Raw genomic sequence first — 6,280 nt, forward strand, 5'->3', positions numbered from 1 at the left:
TGTTCTATATGCCCAGAGTGCATCATTCAACCTCAATGACCAATCCTTCCTTGTAGGGCTCACAGTCTTCATCAAAATGTTCTTGATCTCCCTGTTGCTAATCTCCACTTGTCCTGAGGTTTGAGGATGGTACGGGGTTGCCACTTTGTGGTTGATGTTGTACTTCTTCATCAAGGATTCAAAGGGTTTGTTGCAGAAATGGCTACCACCATCACTAATAATAGCTCTTGGAGTTCCAAACCTACAAAAAATCACATCTTTAAGAAAATTCAACACAACCTTATGATCATTAGTTCTTGTAGCAATGGCTTCAACCCATTTGGATACGTAATCCACTGCCACTAATATGTATAAGTAGCCAAAAGAGGATGGAAATGGTCCCATGAAGTCAATTCCCCAAACATCAAAGAGCTCCACCACCAAAATGTTGTTCAATGGCATCTCATTTCTTCGGCTAATGTTCCCCATTTTCTGGCACCTATCACACTTAGAACAAAAGTCAAAAGCATCTTTGAATAAAGTAGGCCAAAAGAAACCAGATTGTAAAACCTTTAGAGATGTCTTTTTGGCCCCAAAATGTCCTCCACATGCCAATGTATGGCTAAATGTTAGAATGCTTTGTTGCTCACTCTCTGGGACACATCTCCTAATGATTTGATCAGGGCAATATTTAAACAAATATGGTTCGTCCCAAACATAGTGCTTTACCATGGCAAGGAACTTCTTTCTTTCCTGAAACGAAGGGTCATTTCTCATTATACCACAAGCAAGATAATTAACAAAATCTGCATACCATGGTTCTTTTTCTTCAACAACAAAGAGTTGTTCATCTGGAAATGATTCATTTAGGGGCAAAGGTTGTCCAACTCCATGGTTTTCATTAAGCCTAGACAAATGGTCAGCCACAACATTATCGCTGCCCTTCTTATCTCGAATTTCCAAATCAAACTCTTGTAGTAAGAGTATCCATCTAATCAAGCGTGGTTTAGCATCCTTCTTTGTCATCAAATACCTAATGGCTGCATGATCAGAAAACACAATAACTTTAGATCCCACAAGATATGACCTAAACTTTTCTAAGGCAAAAACAACAGCAAGCAACTCCTTTTCAGTTGTGGAATAGTTAAGTTGAGCATCATGCAGAGTCCTGCTTGTATAGTAGATCACATGTGGAAGCTTGTTCACCCTTTGCCCTAAAACTGCACCAACAGCATAGTCAGAGGCATCACACATTAATTCAAAAGGTAAAGACCAATCTGGTGCCATAATAATAGGGGCCGAGGTTAGTTCATTTTTCAAAGTGTTGAATGCATCCATACAAGCCTTATCAAAATGAAATACAACATCTTTAGCTAATAGATTGCATAATGGACGAGTGATCATTGAAAAATTCTTAATGAAACGACGATAAAAACCCGCATGACCCAAAAAACTTCTTACTCCCTTCACAGTGGTGGGGGCTACCATATTGGTGATGACGTCAATTTTGGCTTTGTCCACCTCCATTCCTTTGCTAGAAATTACATGCCCCAACACAATTCCTTGTTTCACCATAAATTGGCACTTTTCCCAATTGAGAACCAAATTTGTTTCCTGACATCTTTGAAGTACTAACGATAGATGGTTAAGACATTCATCAAAAGAGGAACCAAACACTGAGAAGTCATCCATAAATACCTCAATGAACCTTTCTACCATGTCAGAAAAGATGGCCAACATACATCTTTGGAATGTTGCTGGAGCATTGCAAAGTCCAAAAGGCATTCTCCTATATGCAAATGTGCCAAAGGGGCAAGTAAAGGTTGTTTTCTCTTGATCCTCCGGAGCGATTGCAATTTGATTGTAACCTGAGTAACCATCCAGAAAACAATAATGTGAGTAACCTGCCAATCTCTCAAGCATTTGATCTATAAAAGGCATAGGAAAGTAATCTTTTCTAGTGCTAGAATTCAACTTCCTGTAATCGGTCCAAACACGCCAACTAGCTGTGGGCTTTGTGAGCACAAGCTCATTGTTTTCATTCTTCATCACTGTGATTCCCACCTTCTTAGGCACCACTTGAATGGCACTCACCCATTTGCTATCAGAAATGGGATATATGATCCCCACATCTAACAATTTCAACACTTCATTCCTAACCACTTCCTTCATGTGTGGGTTGAGTCTTCTTTGTGGCTCCCGGGTTGACTTTGCCCCTTCCTCCAAAAGAATCCTATGCATGCACATGGTAGGGCTTATTCCCTTGATATCTGCAATAGACCAACCAAAAACTGATTTGAACTCTTTTAACACCCTAATTAGTTTATCTTCTTCATTTGGGGTGAGATCAGAAGCTATGATAATTGGAAGAGTTTCAAATTCAGCTAGATATGCATATTTAAGATGTGGTGGAAGTGGTTTAAGTTCAAGTTTTGGTGCCTTAACAGTGGAAGGAGTTAGATGTGACATTGATGATTCTAAAGGCTCTAAACGAGGTGAAACATTCAAAGGATACAATGCTAATGCATCCAAGGCAGCTACTTCTTCCATGAGTGCATCTTCCTCATCAAACTCATCTTGAGATTGACTCAAAACAGTTTGTAATGGTTCATTCGATTGTGCCTGCAAGAACTTAGAGAATACAAGTGAATCAAGCACATCAATGGCATAACAATCAAGAGATGAAGAAGGATGAGCAAGAGATTCAAACACTTTGAATTGAACTGTCTCTCCTAACACTGTCATAGTGAGGAGTCCATTTTGCACATCAATGATGGTCTTGGCCGTGGCCATGAAAGGTCTCCCAAGCAATATAAGCAACTCTCTGTCATGTATAGGGGCTTCTTCCATGTCCAACACTACAAAATCTGCAGGCAAGATTAGTTTATCAACTTGAACCAGAATATCTTCTACTATACCTCTTGGATATTTAACTGATCTGTCTGCAAGTTGTAATGAAATGGTGGTGGCTTTCAAATCCCCCAAACCTAGTTGAAGGTACACTGAATAAGGCATTAAGTTGATGCTAGCACCCAAATCAAGCATTGCCTTCTCTACTTTCTTGTCCCCTATGGTGATGTTGATAGAGAAACTTCCTGGATCCTTGAGCTTTGGTGGAAGTTTTCTTTGCAAAACTGCACTCACATTCTCAGACACCACTACCTTCTCATGTGGTCCATACTTCCTTTTGTAACTGTTCAACTCCTTGAAGAACTTCCCATATGCTGGCATGTTCCTAATGACATCAAGCAAAGGTAAGTTAACATTCACTTTGCTTAGTATATCAAAAATTTCTTTGAATGACTTATCCTGCTTGCTCTTGGCAAGTCTTCCAGGGAATGGTATTGGTGGAGTGTATGGTTTCTCAGCCTTGTGAAGATTTGGTGCTTCAAGTGAGGAAGTAGCATGACTTGGTTCCACATTTGGTCTATCATTGTCTCCTTGAGTAACACCTGCATTCACATGATCATATTCATCAGTAACTTCATTGCCAACTCTATTATCAATAACCTTACCACTTCTAAGTGTAGTGATTGCTTTGGCTTGCTCTTGGTTCTTTTGGAGTATCACTGGTTGGCTTGGAAACTTTCCAACTTCTCTTTGGTTCAAGGCATCTGCAATCTGCCCCAATTGTGTCTCCATTTTGGTTAGAGCTGCTGAATGTTGTTGGAGAGTGCTATTTGTGGAATGTTGGAATTGCAAGGTGTTTTGGGCTAACAATTTAACCGTGTCCTCAAGGGTAGGGGCAGGTTTTGGTTGGAAATTTTGGAATTGATTGTTGTTCTTCCATGAAAGGTTGGGATGATCTCTCCAACTTAAGTTATATGTATTTGAATACACATCATTCCTTGGCCTTTGGTTGTAAGAATTCATGAGGTTCACTTGTTCTTGAACATACTCGGGGTAAGCCTCCCTAGATGGACATTGGTGAGTAGGATGGCTTGGTATGTTGCAAATGGCACACACTTCATTAGCTTTTGTCACCATGTTGAGCACGGATTCAAGCTTCCTTTCTAGGTTAGCTACCTGCAACAAAAGCTCATGATTAGAACTTATTTCATAAACTCCAACTTTGTTACCCCTTAAATCTTTGTGTTGAGCATTAGACCCCAACATCTCATAAATGTTGTATGACTCTTGAGCATTCTTTTTCTTCAATGCTCCACCTGCTGCATTATCAACAGTTGATTGACAATTTTGGGTTAGTCCATCATAGAAAATTTGCATTTGTAAGTGAAAAGGTAACCCATGATGTGGACATTGCAACAAGAGGCCCTTAAAACGCTCCCAACACTAATTGAAAGGTTCACCATCATCTTGTTTGAAGTTGAAGATTTGTCCCCTTAATGTGGCTGTCTTTTGAGTGGAAAAGAACTTCTCCAAGAACTTCTTAGCCACGGCATCCCATGTGGTGAGGGAACCTGGTGTTAGAGTCATCAACCAACTCTTGGCCTTATCTTTCAAGGTGTAAGGAAACACTCTCATCCTCAAGTTTGCTTCACTTACTCCCTGCAAAGGTAAACCACTCACAACATTGTAAAACTCTTTAATATGAGCTAAAGGGTCTTCATTAGGTAAGCCATAAAATGAGGGAAACATATGAAAATGTGAAGATTTGAGATCATAGTTTCTAGCTTCTGTGGGCAGCAAGATGCATGAAGGTGAATTTGGTATGATTGGTTGAGCAAAGTCCTCCAAAGCTCGAAGCTCATCTTGGTTGCCCGCCATCTCCTCTTCTCTTTCCCAATCAAGGTGCTCAGATCCTTTACTTGTTGAATTAGGTGAAATCCTTTCCTCTTCCTCACGGATAAAGGATGAACTTGATGGCACAAAATTGTCCAAAGTGTGGCCCTTTAACCTTTCAATTCTTTGGCCTAACTCAACAAGTCTATTTGACATATACTACCTGAAACAAAGTAACACAAGTGTGAATGAAAGTCAAGAAGCAAACAACAATGAAATGAACAAGAATAAACTTAAAAACGTTTGAAAAGACTCAAGGGACTCAAAACAGACTCACAAGACTCAAAACAAGCTAAAAACTCTCAAAACTGCCTAAAAACACAAACTGGGCAGTTTTGACACTAAACTCAACTTTGGACGAAAATTAGGTTTGGACTTGACTCAAAATGCTTCAAAACACAAAATAAGACAGATTCTAAGCCTAAGACTTAACAAAATATGGGGGGGGGGGGGGGTTTGTATTTGGACGAAATTCAATTACATGGACAGATTATAAAGAAAACAGGTTATAAAGCAAATTGATGTAAACCAATGGATAATGGAATGGCTAAGGGATTCTTTTCCACCCATGAAATATATGCAACTTAACTCAACTTCCAGTTATCAATTCGACAAGTTATAAACCTCGACACTAATCAAAATAGCAAACAAGCAAACAAGCAATTACAAGGGACTGAAATCAGTCCCCGGCAACGGCGCCATTTTTGTTGATGTATATTTCCTTCCTAATGCTAGAATATATTTAGTATAATGGCACAAGCAAGGGTGTCGAATCCACAGGGACTAATTGGACCTATGTAATTACTTGTTTTGCAAGAACTCTATGAAATGAATCAAACTAGTCTAAATAGGCAGATTTGGAATATGAATCAAACTAATCAAACTAGGCATATTTGTTGTTGTAACTTGAAAGCATAAGAAAATGAAGTAAACACAAATCAATGAATCAATAACTAATATAATGGGATAGTTCCAATGGAAATGAAGCTAGGGACTCGATTTCACCATTGCTCAATTAAATCCATGTTTGTTAAGTTAGTTTGTACTCATTCATCTACCTATTTCTTGAGTTTGTTTCACTTGGACATGATCAACCATATGATGTGTGGATTTGATCAAATGTCTCTAATCATGAACCTAATTGTGATGTGCAACTTTGGTTCATAATCTAGAGTATGTAATGCACAAGAAACTTTCATAAAACCAAAGAGAATAACTTGGCAGGATGTTTGCTAAACATTCCCTTCATTCATTCACATATCTACCAAGATTATGCATGATGTGTGTTTTAATCTTGGCTACACAACTTTGTGATTAATTCAAATGATGATCAAACATTAAAATCAACACACTAAGTCACCATTAAATCAGAGAATGAAACAAGAAATAGATGGACAAACTGAGCATTCTAACTTAATTACATGGCAAACTTTGCAAGGTTACATCGAATCCCTAGAGGAAGATTAGTTACACTTCATGTTTACAAAGGTTTAACATAAAAACAAATAACATGAGTGAACATAAGATTAAGAAGGAGAAACCCTTGAAGCAAAACTGA

At 38.6% G+C, this 6,280-nt stretch overlaps 1 pseudogene; it reads left to right on the top strand.

Annotated features, from left to right (window-relative positions):
* Positions 1-4,222: 4,222 nt before the first annotated feature.
* On the top strand, positions 4,223-4,333 carry LOC125473459 (annotated as a pseudogene).
* The last annotated feature ends 1,947 nt before the right edge of the window (positions 4,334-6,280 follow it).

This window comes from the organism of the source record quoted next, unplaced genomic scaffold (genome assembly GCF_019419815.1).
Source record: "Pyrus x bretschneideri cultivar Hongxiangsu unplaced genomic scaffold, Pyrus_bretschneideri_v1 Contig88, whole genome shotgun sequence".
Lineage (NCBI taxonomy): Eukaryota > Viridiplantae > Streptophyta > Magnoliopsida > Rosales > Rosaceae > Pyrus > Pyrus x bretschneideri.